At 40.6% G+C, this 15,791-nt stretch overlaps 1 protein-coding gene across 1 annotated transcript in view; it reads left to right on the top strand.

Moving 5' to 3' along the window:
- Positions 1–1,468, top strand: part of dnajc17 (DnaJ (Hsp40) homolog, subfamily C, member 17) — a 48,136-nt gene extending 46,668 nt beyond the window's left edge. Inside the window, exon 15 of the transcript XR_008573420.1 lies at positions 1,414–1,468. The gene's annotated coding sequence lies outside the window, so the exon portion shown is untranslated. The remainder of the gene's footprint in view (positions 1–1,413) is intronic.
- The last annotated feature ends 14,323 nt before the right edge of the window (positions 1,469–15,791 follow it).

The following is a 15,791-nucleotide window of genomic DNA, read 5'->3' as shown; positions in this document are numbered from 1 at the left end:
TGCCTACATGGGTGACTACCTTTTAAAGTCTCGGTAAGCACGGCAATACACGCCTTCCAATGACGTATAGGTCGGCTCTATGCGACCTGAACGTAGCCCACACTGCAGGTCAATTTCGATTTTTTTTTGCTCATATGTGACCTGTATCAGATTTTTTTCATGTGTGAAAAGTACAATTCTGATTTTTTCAAATGCATCTCAGGCCTCACTCATATGTGGATATAAATCCGATACATATGCGATGCGACTGCAGTATGAACGGTCAGGTTGTATACTTTATAGCCGACCTACACGTCATCGACGTTGCATTGCCGTGCTTACTCAATGTAGGCAGTCATCGAAAGGCATGATTTATCATGCTAGACTTGGATAAAGGTACTCACCGATGTCGGCAAAAGTTCTTCTTCTCATCCGAAAATGATTTACTCCTGCTTCAGGCATCCACAGCACGCACCATGGAACAGACATGGCAGCAAGTTGTCAACAAACTGCCATAGCCAACGTTCTTGACCTCTTTCTTTTTTTCTCTTTCTTTCTTTTGCCCTCTTTCTTCACGTCCTACGCCGAATCATTTGGTTGAGAAAATATTCACTCCCGTTGCACAAAAGCCACAAAAAGAGAGCATGCTAGTAATGTACGGATTGACAATGCAATATTGATACTTCGGGATACCAGCTCTTCATGCTCCAAAGTCGACTCGACAGACACATTAGGTGAATTTGCACATACTATCGGATCGGTAATGCCGACACCAGCCTGAATTTTAGCCACTATCGACTCGGAAATGAAATCAGTGCACACACTGCAGCAATCTTTCCTCCATAAACACACGTGATGTTGTGCTTTTGTGCACGCATGTCACTTTCCACACGCTTTGCGTTCATAACAAGTTGCATTTGTTTGGTAATGTGAACAACCACAAAAAAAATCAAATTTAAACAGAAAATCCGGACTGGGCATCATACCCTGCTGTGTGAACACAGCCTCAGTATGATGCAGCTTATTTCACCACTGCAAACTAATAAAAGCACAGTTATAAGAATACAGTTAAATTGTTGATTTGATCCTCCATTTAAGTTTTATATTTGTTTGAATAATATTACCTCTACAGCCTTTGGAAATGTTAATTTAATGTCCCGACACTGTTTCCTGCACAATACAACAACTATTTTTAATCTGCAGTTCCACTACTGTAAAAAATTATCCTAAGCACATATGGTTGCCAAATAGTGAATGTAAATTAATTTGTGCAGGAGTGTATAATGAAGGTGTACTTCTGAGTATATATAAACCCTAATAGTTCATTCTCCATTCTTATTCATATCAATGTGAATGAATTTGCCCATGTTATTAGCTACGATGTATGTGTGCATATTTGTGTTACCTTACACTCAGCTGTAATATCCTCCTCAGGCATGGATGAATTTCCTCTGTGGTGCCGGATCCATCCTAACGGGAGGAAATGAAAGGCCGCAGGCAAAGAGTCCAGGCAAGTATAGATAATATCAACAATAAATGCATTGTGTTGAGAGGCCAATGGGGACTCATCTAAGCTTTGTGTTGATGATGCAGAAAAGTTATTTGAACCGCAATAATTTTAAGACTGGTAATGACACACAGCTGAGCAAACCAGGTCCCACTTATCAGCTTGATACTATTTGATCATTTTTTTAAGGCATTCATTCATGAAATACTGTTTACTGTTGAGCGCATCAGACATAATGTGATGAAAGTATCGACTCTTGCCATTTGAAGGCCCTTCACTCCCTCACACAGGTGCTCACTGTACACAGCTGAGAAGATTGCCACCTGCTGGCTTCCAAGGTCATTGTCATCCAGAATATTGCTTCTTGTTTGAATTAGTCAGCAACAGACTTCAGTTCTTGTTGAAATTGGAATTGATGATATTCAACCTAAATCATTGTGGTTCTGAAGGGGAACAAACCTCCTTAAAACATTAAACAGGCCTTCACCTTTGCCATAGGAACCCTCTGTAAACATGTTCCTCTTCCTGTACTCCCACTGCGTTGGAGCCTCTGCTGCTGTTATTGGCGCCCTGCGTCTGTGACCTATGATGACAAGGGGGCACATCCTTGGTGTGTCCACAGGAAGCTGTTTGAGCTTTTTGAGGAGACCTTTGTGTTAACCACAGTATATTGTTACTGTGGCTCCATACTGTGGCAACATTCTGCTTGTGCTTATCTCTGATGCAAAAATATTGGGACACACCTGCAGTGTCACGAGGAAGCGGTAGCAAATGTGGAGTTGGACCTCCAGGACCTTCCAAAGTTGAAAGCATAGTACAAAATGTCTTGTTAAGATAAAAATTAGAATTCAAAGAGATATACTGTAAGAGGGAAGTACCTAGCCCTTACTTGATTAACCTTACCCGCGGATCGTATGTTTTTTTAGATGTTTACATTATTAGTTAGTGGGATTATGCCATGAAAACTGTCTGACTGATTTCCTTTTTATGTAGGGGTGGGGCATGGGCCAGGAAAGACAAATTTTGATGAGGATCCAGATAAAGATTCAGAGAAATACCGTAGATCCCCACTATTCATAGGAGTTACGTATCAAGACCACCCTTGAATGGCAAAAAACAGCGAATAATTGAGATGCCGATCATTTTTTTAAATTTTTGACACACAGCTTGTTCCCCCCCCAACCCTCCTGCTTGCTTGACATTGACGCTCTCCTCAAATTTCAGTTCAACATTTGCATTAGATTCGGCTCCAGAACAATGTAGCAATTTCTCACATCTTTATTACTCTAACACAGGGGTGTCCAAATGTTTTCCACGAGGGCCGCATCCAGAAAAATGAAAGGATGCCGAGGGCCACGTTGACACAGTATATACGTACAGTCATGGAAAAAATGATTAGACCACCCTTGTTTCTTCAGTTTCTTGTTCATTTTAATGCCTGATGCAACTGAAGGTACCTTTGTTTGGACAAATACAGCAATGACAACAAAAATAGCACAAAGAGTTACTTTTTTTGGCAGTACAACGTTATAGCTATTTTGGTTATTATCAAGAAAACCATGGAAGTTGCTGGATATCAGCTCTTAGATTAAACTCTTATGAGCTATATTTGTTATCATCATTATATCTGTCCAAACAAATGTACCCTTAATTGTACCAGGCATTAAAATGGATCAATAAACTGAAGAAACAAGGGTAGTCTAATCATTTTTTCCATGACTGTACATATTTTTATAATTTTTAAAAAGGCTAAAAAAAAAAGTGTTTACATATATTCAAAGCCAAAGCTTTGTGTCATTAATTATTAGTATCAACATTTAAGTTTTTTTTCTTTACACTGTGCCTTTTTGCTTTATTTTTCCCATTGTTGCTGTTTTTTTTTAGTGTTTAATTTGATTTCTACAACGTGCCACAGGCCAATAATAAACGAGTCTTGGGCCGCAAATGGCTCTCGGAAATATTCTAAATATTATTGTACTTATTACCAGCTTAGGGTGAATGAGAGGTGTTTTCTCCAGAAAAAAATATTTTGGACCAAAAATCGGCGAATTTGCGAGGTCATGAATGCTGAATCACGAGTATGTGGGGATTCACTATAGTTTGAAATCAAACACCCAACTCACAAGACGAGACGATGCACGAGATTGGGTCAAGACGAGATTTTTAACATATATTTTAAGAAAAATACAATGAAATAATATGACTGTGCAAACAAACTTTTTTTTTTATTTAACAATGTCATTAAACAATGCAGATGCGTTTGAAATGTTTATTGTCCCAAAAATTGACGCTAAACGGTATTATTGTCAACGTTTTTCCTCTATTTTTCCACTTTTGCTGGGTTTTTGTTTATTTTATTTCTGGAATGAGCCAAGTTCCACAAATGGCCCCTGCGCCACATTTTGGACACCCATTCATGTTTCGCCAGCAAAGCGAGGTGTTGGTAAGCAATGGAGGAGTGTGTCCAAGCTCTGCTTTCTTGGCTCTATCGCTGGTTAGGGGTTGGCTTACATTGTGGAGGGGTTTATGACACATGATGACACATTTTATACTTAAAATAAAATACCATCCATCTATCCACCCATTTTCTATACCGCTTGTCCTCTTTTGGGTCGCAGGGGCATGCTGGAACCTATCCCAGTTGACTTCGGGCGACAGGCGTGGTACACCCTGGACTGGTCGCAAAAGGCTCAAAATATTCAAAGTCAAACACACATCGCACTCGCTCATTGATTGGCTACATTGATTTCTTTTAATTATTTCTATTGCTCCTCCCACATGTCATTAATGATGGCCGCCACCGTCCACAAAAAAAATAATTGAAACAACAAAATAATGAGACTGGAAGTAATCCACAAAGTCAGGGAAATTGCAATAATCCAGCAGAATACAAGCGATGGGACACGCAAACGGGCCGTGGCACAAATGGTCAGTGTGAGCGCATTCCAACGGGTTCGCGAGGGATGGGGGAATCTCACGAGCACCAGCACGGGACGAATGGCTTAGTGTGGGTACGCCCTAAGTGGTATGTCTTGATACTTTTGTTCATATATTGCATAATCATTTTCCAGGACTACAGGTTTAACATGTGACACTTCTAGTCAGAGCAAACGTTCTTAATAAAACAAACTCTGCTTCAGAATGCCAAATCTGTGCTGCTTCAGACATTCCCTCCCCATGCACGCACACACACACATGCACTGACCCCTTTGTGATAAATGTGGCAGACAGATTTAGTTGAATATGTGTGGGTGAAAAAGCCGCACTGCTAAAGCCATCTCTTTAATCAGTGAGCGAACAGGAATGGCTTGTATAGCGCTGTGGGTGCATTTTAGGATGATTTACCGTAAGTGTATGTTGGAGTGATATTACAATATTCAGCGGACAAATTTAAACTGCGGGAGATGCGAGACACCAGTCAGCCCACTGATAGATGGAGTGTTAGGTTTATGCATCGTATAGGTTTACGTCCCCTTAATTTTGATTAATCACTATATTGTGGAGCCATGTGTTTCTTCTTGAGACTCCTTAGACTTGTGGCTTTATTGTTTCCCTGTGAAGAGCTTTGCAGGGCCTCTGTTGCAAGGAGATAGATCACCGACCTCCTTTCCTTTGCTGTTTTACAGATTACACCCCACGTTTTACGTGAAGTGTCTCCCAGCTGATGATATTATCCAGCAAGCTGAACTTCTCCCTCCCACCTCTTCGCTTCCTTTTCCTTTTTTTTTTCCCTACTCCGTCTGCAGCCACTTTTTCTGATAGATGGTTACACAACGCAACACATGTATGTGCACAATGCTGTCAACAGGTAAACATTTGTCTGGATAACATCAGATTTGGTGCCAGTCATCTGTTCTGGGACACTATCCAAATGATTACAAGCAGTGATGTCAGGAAACTGGAGCAATACTCTCTCACACACATTTGTCCCATAATCTCAGCTCAAAACTCACAAACAGAATTGATTGGCCTTTTATAAACAACAAACAACACACATGATCTCCACGAGGTTTGTCTGTGTCTCCTATTTACTGCATTTTCCTTGTAAACATTGTCTTTGTTTCTCGCTCGTGTCTAATGTGCATTTTGTAGGGCAAGTAATCCTAATTCACTGAAAAAAAACATTATTTATTTCAAGCACATATCCCATCCAGTATAAAACAATTCAGAAAAATATATAGAAAAATTAGCAGTAGCCTATGTACACATAGATTAAAATTAACTTGTAACAATGAGCAAAGCACAGTCACAAATGATGTTTCCATCTAAGAACAACACAACGGCTCAACTGCACTTTTTAATGAGATTTTAGGGTATAGAGATTAAATGTACTCAAAGTCGCAATAACAACTCCAATGTAGTGTACCGCATTTTTGATTTATAAATAAGGAATCCTACTTTGCAGAGATTACTGTATAAATTGCATCTGTCAAAAATTCGTAATAAAGAGGGAATTGTATGTATTTAGAAATGTATTTCACAAAATTCAAGACCAAGAACAGACAATTAATCTAGAAAGGCAAATTATGGCAATTATAGCACACAGAACAACAGGTGGAATAGGTGTCCGGTATGTTAACACAACACATTAACAGTTCTTCAGATACACGATAACAAAGAAAAATACCTTGGAGGCTGAATAGGCAAAATTAACAAGTCAGCAAGCAAAGTAACAGCATTATCAGTGAGTAAGTTCACCAAGCTCCCGATCTCGTACACTGAATCCACTGAATTCTTCATCCTTGGTGTGGCTTTTGAACAACTCCAGCTTATAGCAGCGTTGTCACAAGCCTAGAACGCCCTCTTGTGATTGTCAGTGGTAATGTTGACTTCATGGTTCATGTCCGTCAGTATGAATTGGCATTTAAAAATAATGTTAAATTATACAGTGTTCCCTCATTTATTGCGGGGGATAGGTTCCCAAAATATCCCGCAATAAGTGAAATCTGCGAAGTAGCCAACTTTGTTTACAATTATTGTATATGTTTTAAGGCTGTAAAACCCCTCACAATACACTTTATACACTTTTGTCAGACAGGCATTAACATTTTCTCACACTTCTCTCTTGTTTAAACACTCTCAAAGTTAAAATTGTACTTGAATTTTAACAATTAATCTACTAGGTTGGACACAAGAAATGATTAAGGAACTCACTCCTCTAACCGTGCCTCGTCCTGGTGCTGTTCAGCTGTAGAGTTTTTGTAACCTTGTTAAAACATATTGCTCCTGTCGTTGTCCTCCTCCTCGTCCTACTCCTGGAACCGAAGATTCATTTAGCTGGTTAGCTTCTTCTTCTATTGTTTATTGCCGGTTAGCGAGCAGCTCACACAGTTGGCTAGTTTGCTAGCGACTATTGACCACAACAGGCACAAAGGAGATTGATTGACAATGGTCTACAGCCAATCAGGACCCGAAACACAATGGGCGGGATCTCCCTGAGCCAATAGGGACTGTTGTGACTCTACAGTATATTTAGTCTATTGTTTACTGTGGGTTCCTAATGTTTGCACAGGCACGTAAACACATACTGAGAGATGTGGAGTATGCAGCACCCTCTATTGGTAGCAGTAGTAAATACAATAACAGACACATACAACAGAGCACTGATAGTACACTCTCAAACACCACAAGGACGCAGTACACAATGTACAGTACACAAACATACGCTGTTAAAAAAATATGCAAAATTGCACTTAAAAAAAAATCAGTGAAACAGTGAATCCGCAAAAGGTGAACCGCGATGTAGCACGGGAACACTGGATACTGTATATATTTTGATATATATATTGATATCACACCTGACTATAAATTGCAGGACCAGCCAAACTGTGGAAAAAAGTGTGACTTATCGTCCGCAAAATATGTTTACTAGATTATTTGAGTTAATGTGGTACACTTGAAGGTGCTGATTAAAGACATTGTAATATATACAACAAAAAGATATAGCAATAGTGCGTTGTGTTAAATCACATTTAATCTTTATTCACATTGGATACCAGATGAGAAAGAGATGATCATTGAACCAAGAACAAGGGAAAAGGAGCCGCATAGACCCCTGTTTATTGATGAGACTGAGGTGGAGAGGGTGAAAACCTTCAAGTTCCTTGGCACACACATCAGCGAGGACCTCACCTGGTCTCACAACACCCAACAAATTCTGAAGAAGTCCCAAAGGAGACTGTACTTCCTGAGAAGACTGAGGAAATTTGGCATGTCCACCACAATCCTGAGTTGCTTCTACAGATGCACTATCGAAAGTGTCCTTACCGCCTCCATCACTGTTTGGTACGGTAACTGTACAACACGTGATAGGAAGGCACTCCAGCGGGTGATCAAGACCTCACAGAACATTGTTGGGGTAGCCCTCCCCTCACTGCAAGACATTTATAAATCTAGAGTCCTACGCAGAACACACAACCTCATCAAGGACAGCACACATCCACAACACTCATTATTCACACTCCTACCGTCAGGCAGACGCTACAGGAGTTTGAAGTCCAGGACCACAAGGCTGGCAAACAGCTTTTACCCACAGGCCATCAGGCTCCTCAACGAAGCACTCGCACACGCCGCACGCAACACACGCACACACTCATAGCACTTTATTTATTTATTTATTTATTTATTTGTATTATTTACTTGTATTAATGTCTCTTCTGTTGTTGTTGCTTAATTTATTGGTATATATGTTTATGTGTTTATGTTTCTTATGTTCTTATTCTTTCATTTGTTTTCTTTCTTTTCTTGGGAGAATGAACAGAATAAGATTTTCATTGCATGGTATAACTGCTGTTTTACTATGCACATGACAATAAAACTCTCTTGATCTCTTGATCTTGATCTTGAGATTGATTACAGCTACTCTCAAAAGCTGAGCGTGTTTAAGTAAAGTATACGGGACACGGAAGTCAGAAAGTGAAGACTAATTGGAGAAAGCGATGACAGCATGGATGCATACAACTCGGGTCACATCATGATTCCCATTGGAGCCGTGGTCATCGTCATGATTTTATTATAATGCAACAGCATGTGTTTTTTGTTTGCGAACAAGTTGGGAGGACGTAATCTGCTCAGTGTATCGCTGCAGATTCACTTCGAGAGGAATGGCTCCTCTTAGTGAAACAACTCTGACAATGAGTTTGGCAGCAGCAATGGGACAGCTTGACTTTGTTTAATGCATAGCAGGCGACTTTCCTCTTTCATGCAGAGAGGTTTACACCGAAACACTTCTAAACACTTGTACAAGAGTGCGTGTTGCCATTATTCCAGGAGCCACTTGATGTCATGTACTTCTATCTTCAGTCACTTGTTATCTACTGCTGAACTCTCTGCCCGAAAAGAAGCCTGACGTGTTGGTGATTTATTAGGACTGTTAAATTTTGTGCGTCAACAGACATTACATTGTCCCACTGAAGGCCAAACATGGTTTTCCATTAATAAATCAGTGGATTCTTCAAAGGAAGAGCCCTACTGTCTGCTAAATATACTGTTTGGGGAATGCTGTAAGAACAGATTATCCAGATGCAGAGTAGTCTTTAATACTGTAGTGCACAGTCAACAGTTTGCGAAACAGGAACATTTCAATTGCTGTGGCCTTTGCTTGCCCTGGCAACATAGCAGGAAAGGGATCACCAGACAATGAGGGCCAAATTTGTTTCAGTGACGTCATGGTAGTCCTCCAGGCTCCGATCAGCACCACAACTCGAATGGGCTTCACTTCCTGAGCTGCGTGTCCTGAAGCGTAAGTGACACATTCGAGTTTGATTGTGTCCATCAAAGTGGGCAACACATTTCTACTCTGAAAAGTGTCTTTATTACCCTGAGGGACAAAATAGAAAAGTCATCATCTCGGGTCTGATTCTGTAATGTGCATATGTGTCAATGGAAGGCGCAGACACTGCAGGTTTTCTCTCCAACTAGTTTCTCCAGCAGGTGATTTAATTGATGAGCTTCTTTCCTCAAATTGAAGGAGGTGTTGATCCTTAAAATCACCTGCTTTGGTGACCGGCTGGAAAGAAAACCTGCAGTGTCTCGGCCGTCCATGGCATGAGTTTGACACCCCTGCTATAATGGGGTACATACAGTAGCAACTACTTCTGACAAAACCCAAACTATGGTGATACGCTTCAAAACTTCTTTACGTAAGATCTTTTCATGTTTTTTTAATGATCATCATGGTATTTCTAATCATTCATGAGTAGAATACACTTTCTTTACTCATTTGTTCAGAATTATCATTCCTTTTTTTGTAATGATCTCCAGGTTTTGTGACTTGATAGTGATGCGTGTAGGGTCCATTATGTTACCAAATTTGGTCCCTTAACCCTGTAAAGAGCTTCAAACTCAATTTGCATCAATGTCATTACAAAAAAATTCCAAAACAATATCAAAATAACAATGCTATCAGTATGGCTATGTCGACATGAACATACAGTAGCTATTTTAAAAGCCTTTATTTTTCTATCTGTTTTGTACTCAGTTTGTAAGATTTTTATCCTTGAAAACAGCTTTTGGAAATCTCTGGCGAGGGTGAAGATTTTCAAAAACTGAGGTTGTAACGTGTCCCATTTTCCCATGTTTTTTTAACCTTATTTAGCAACAGAAGATGAATAATGAAGTTGTTGACTTACGGATGCTGGTTTCATTTTGTACATTGGTATATCGAGGAAAAGGCTTCTTGAGACGTCATCTGTACTTCTGTGTAGAAGGTGTCGGACGTTTCGCTCCTCATCCGAAGAGCTTCGTCAGCAAACTAATAAGTGCTGGTAGCTTAGGCCTTAAATACAGTAAGAGTGGGCGGAATTGGTGTGCCAACACCCTCCTCCTATTGGTTCGTTACACTAAGCCTGGGCGGAGCAGTGGTATAATCCTATCCTGTTATTCACACCTACGATAAAAGGGAAGTGTCGCTCCCTGAATTGGGTATGAACGACTCTGATACTGGCTTGTTAGCATCTATTGTTCTGGCTCGGCCCTGCCTTCACCTCATTTGCAAGACTAAGAGCTGTGGGTTTTGGTCTCAGTAACCTGCTGAACACAGGGTCCAAATTAAACCTCAAACCACCATTCCGATTCAATGATGGGTTCTGTTGTTTGACAAAAATAGCTTCCTTTACTCCTCTTTCAAACCATCTGTTTTCTTTGGCCAAAATCTTTACCTCGCTGTCCTGAAAAGAGTGATTGGTAGCTTTCAGGTGTAGATGTACTGCTGATTGAGGACCACTAGCATTGTCCCTGCGATGTTGATAAAGCCTTTTTTGGAGCATTTGCTTAGTTTCCCCAATGTAGTGCTCTTTGCATTCCTCATCTTTACAGTGGATGGAATAGACCACATTGCTCTGTTTCTGGTTTGGAGCCTTGTCTTTAGGATGCACTAATTTTTGTCTCAGGGTATTTACTGGTTTGAAATAGGTAGGAATTTTGTGTTGCCATAAGATCCTCTGGAGTTTTTCGGAGACCCCCGCTACATAAGGGACTACCACTCCTCTCCTTTTTGCTTCTGTGGGCTATACATTGGTATATGTACATGCACGGGAACACAAGAGAAAAAAAACATTTATGATGTTTCTTGGGCCCCGTATAAGTGAGCACTGATTTTAAAAATAGTTAATTTCTCACTATATTGTCAAACAAAGGCATTCTAATCAGTGGCCAAGTCAGCTGTGGTTGCTTTTTCGGGCTTCCAATTGGCCAAATACGCACAATGGCCGGTGAACGTGTTTTTTTTGTTTTTTTTAATGGATGGATGCCTTTTTGAAAATATCCATGTGGACATGTCCATGAGCATGCCAGAGCCAGGTGACACAATAGACACCATAGCCTGTACTTGTAAGTCAGTGGTAGCCAGCCAGAAGCCTTAAGAAAGTAATTACAGGAAAAAATACATTTCCCCAATTCAGGTGGGCATGGCGTTAATATAAGCAACATGAACACTTCTACTCCACTACTTATTAAGTTACACTGGACCCTTGACCTTGGCCTACACCACCAAAAAGACACAAATTTTTGGACATATCTATTTTTCATTGAATGAAGCAGCGTGTGTTTGAGATTTGTCCTTGAGGGCGAGGAACTTGAGAGCCCTGACCTCAACCCACTCAAACATCTTTGGGATGAGCTAGTGTCTGTGAGCATCAGTGACCTTGGACTACTTTGAGTTCTCGTATGGTTCTTGTATAGATGTAAATGTGGCTTTACATGTGCTCAAATACACACATGCTGTTTTTGTTTTACAAGATGATAGATGAAGCTGAGAAAAGAGAGGCACATTCTGGTGTGGTTGGTATGTGGTTGTTCTATTTCCAGACCAATAGTTCACTGACACTTATTTAATTCAGAATGTGCTGCCTTTATTACAATCTCGCACTGAGGCACAAGGTCACTGAGAAGACATGGACACCCACAATGCCACACACCATTTCACCATATGACTTTGGGCTATTTCTGTTGGCATTTTCACTCTCCGCCAGTCTCGCACTTTATTACACAGAGAGAGTGGGCTTGAGTAGCGAGGCTTAATATATAATCCAGGCCTCCTTTTCTTATCTTTGTTTTGTCTCCTCTTTGTTTTCTCACTCCGTCCTCCCACCTTTAAAAGCTTCCAGGAAAAGAGTGTCATCAATTTTCCTCTGCCTGTTGAAGCCACACATTCCTCATAGCAAGAAGTCTGTTGCTCCTTATCGCCTGTCATGGTGGTGGATCACTTCAGAACACGACATTGCAGGGAAATATTGTAAATTGTGATGTCAAGTGAAGATCAGGTAATTAGAACATGCTTAAGGATGACGGTGTCCTCATTTTGGCTTCTTAGAGCTATTAAATCATTTTTTTTCAAATTGTTTGACAGCTCACTTATAAATTGTTACCCATTCATCGTTGGATCAACAGCCAACACTTCTCGGCTGTTGGCTTGGCTGCAAATCAGGGGTCGGCAACCCGTGCCTTTGGAGTTGCATGTGGGTCTTCAGCCTCCTTGTTGCGGCTCCCTTCGCGGAAGTCAGTGATTTTTTTTTAACGCAGAAGTAGAGGAAGGATAAGGAGGTTAATTCTGAATGGACTTCACTGCCAATGAGGCTGGCTTACCCGTGTGCAGCGGCGCAGCCGCCGCCGGGAATTTTGGGCCCCATGAAGAAATATAAATCACATCGGCCCCCTGGACAGCTGTGGTCACGACTTGGCTATTCGCTATTTTAATGCTATTTGACTCAGACCTGAATTTAGTTAGATGCGTGTTTTAGAGTAATACGAATACATGGGAAACGAATAGTTCAATCATTTGTTTTTAGAACAAAATAACAGACTAAAAAAAAGAAATTGTCAAACTCTACAATCAAACTCGGGTACTTTGCCTTCTCATGCTGACATGTATGCCGTTGCACCACCGTGGCTCTGTGGCAAAGTTGGTGAAATCTTTCATTATATTTAGTTATTGGTGACAGCAGACTATTTTTGATTCTCATAGGAATAAGGGACAAATAGCTTCCCTTTTGAACTCAAAGTGGGACATGTTCTTTTCTTTTTAAATACTGGACTATTTTGTTTTTCAACGCAGCCCTACTAGTACTGTACTATCCAATCTCCTTCTTTTGCCTTTCTTCCTGCTCCTTTCTTGCTTTCCTTTTTGAAAACCGGCTTTTATTTTAGTAGCTACTAGGCAAGGACCAAACCATTTCATGCAGATATAAGGGCGTAATAGGTCATTATGGATGTTTACATTTTGGTCAATGTGGATTTAACCTTTACTGCCAAAAACAAGTAAAAGATATGGTTTTATGACGGTATTTCAAACCAAATTATCTCAACCAAGTTAGCAAAATCATATTTGAATTTGTACCTTTCAGTCAGGTGCTTTTGGAACTACCCAAACTTTTACCCTCTTTACGGTGTCCGTGTGCTTGATATGTAGAGAGATATTGTAGTTGCAGACAACAAAAAAATATGATGTTGACAGACATTCTCACAACTAGCGCTCATCTTTTTCTGAAAAGCAACGTGGCCCAGCAACGTGCAAATGAGTGTTCACTTCGGATTGTAAGGATTTTGGGACCAAAAAAATCCTTCAATGATGAGAGCGTTGTGAAGGAGTGCTTTACTGCTGCTGCAGAGACCTTACTTGAATGTAAACAAAAAGAGGAATTGTGACAGAATCCAGCAAATCCCAACGTCAGCTACCACAATTACAAGCAAATCTGATACTTTAACAGAGGATGTACTGTACAGTTGCAGCTTGATGCAGCTTTTCGGAGTGCTGCATGTGTTTCCTTAGCAATAGATGAGTATGCAGATGTTACAGATAAAGCCCAGTTTAAAGTGTGTGTGAGTTTTTTTTCACAAAGAGAAGCGGAGGATCTGTGACGACATGTTGGGTGTAACATCGCTTGTAACACATACACTGGGAGAGGACATACTGTACTGTATGAGCAGCCATAATGGAGATGCTGCAAAAGTGGAGGATTGATATTTACAAAAAAAGGGGGTCTCAGTCACTACAGATGGTGCCCCATCATGGTAGACACAGAAGGGGGCTCTAGCACGGATGAAAGAAGACAACGCTGAGTAAATAGCGTACCACTGTATCATCCATCAGACTGTTCTGGAAGGAAGAGTTTGCTGATGTGATGAGTACAATGATTAAACTCATAAACTCAGAGCATCGTCATCCCATGAGCATCGCCTGCTGAGAGAGTATCTTAAAGACGTCGAGGCAGATGTAGATGACCTACTGCTGCACAACAATGTAAGGTGACTGAGCGAAGGAAATGCTTTGGGATGCTTCTGGTCCATTTGAATGGAGGGAGCAGATTTCTTACAGCAGCTCAAGAGTCTGAAAGCAACTCAGGTTGCAGTGTTTTCGCAAGACGAGCACATGATGGATATTGCTGCTTTTTCGGTCGACATCACAGCACAGCTTCTAGAACTCAATTTAAAGCTGCAATGCCGGAGCAAATCAGTCTCTGATCTGATGACAACAGCCTGCTCGTTCCAGAAAACTTTTTTTTTTAAACAAGATCTGGAAGAAGACTGCATATACTTCGCAAAATTAAAGGAGCAGATTCAAGGTGAGAGAGACATCTCTCCTTACGCTGACCTACCTCCTAGACAAGCTCATGAGACAGACAGGCAGACATGACAGCTTTGGCCTTGGAAAGCAGCGCCTCCCGCTCATCCAGAATCCATTCCCCATCTAAGATGTCAGAAGATTTTCAAATGTGATTTTATTTGTATTTCGTTATCAATTGCATTTACATCAAATACATTTGTTTTCTTTAGTTTTATAATAGATTTTTTAACCATTCATGTATTCATTTACAGGGGGTGACACAGACCTTCAAGTGGGTGCATGCTGGATCCCTAAAGCTTGAGCTCACTCATCTGCAAGCAAATTATGCACTGAGAGGGACATTTAAAGCAAGTGACCCTGCTACCTTCTGGCTTCAAACTGTAAGTGAGAGCACTTTCCCTGGCCTAACTAAGATAGATCTTTACATCTTGACTACTTACAGCTGTGGGTCACCATTCTCTGCTATGAACATGATTAACAACAAGTACTGTTCCAGGCTCGCTGAAGAGCACCTATATATGCGCTAAGAATGGTACTACCTCCATTCCAGCCAAGTTCTAACTAGTGGCTGGGCTGCCACATGCACATTTCTCTCACTGAAAGAAAGCTCAAAAAGAGGCAGAATTTATGTCGCTCAAAAACTCTTTTTTCCAGAGAAACCAGTGCAGCTTTATTTAACTTAAAAAACAAGTCCCTTGTGTTCATTTCATTGTTCATCAAAGATGCACCTTTTATTATTTATGTGTGTTTTTTTAAGCGCGACGTAGGTGAAACTCAAAATCAATATTTTTGAAACAATAAGGAGACGTGCGGTGTTTCATTACATTTGATATCAATACGGGCTAGTCTGGTTGACACAATTACAGGCAAAATGACCTTCACTGCGAGAAAATGTGCTTAAATGGACCCCCCCCTCCATCGTGTGTTCCTTTCATTAAACATGGAACATCATAAAGTATTGTTCGGGGAAATATGAGGCATCGATCATCCTGTCACCATATAATGATTCAGTGTTGTACAAAAGGCCATCGCGACTTTGACAAATACAAATAGCAGTCTTGCGTGAAAATGACAAAACTGATTTCCACAGAACCTTGTAGAAGAGAGGTGAAGTTTATCGAGCATTTGGACGAAGGTGGTGTAACATTAATTTATTTCCACCATCTAAATAAGTCACTATGGTAAATATGGAAGTGCCCATTCCCTAGAATCACAATGGCAGTGCCCACCTGTTCACTATTCTTC

This window comes from Dunckerocampus dactyliophorus, chromosome 13 (genome assembly GCF_027744805.1).
Source record: "Dunckerocampus dactyliophorus isolate RoL2022-P2 chromosome 13, RoL_Ddac_1.1, whole genome shotgun sequence".
NCBI lineage: Eukaryota > Metazoa > Chordata > Actinopteri > Syngnathiformes > Syngnathidae > Dunckerocampus > Dunckerocampus dactyliophorus.
This window is presented reverse-complemented; position numbering and strand designations above follow the sequence as displayed.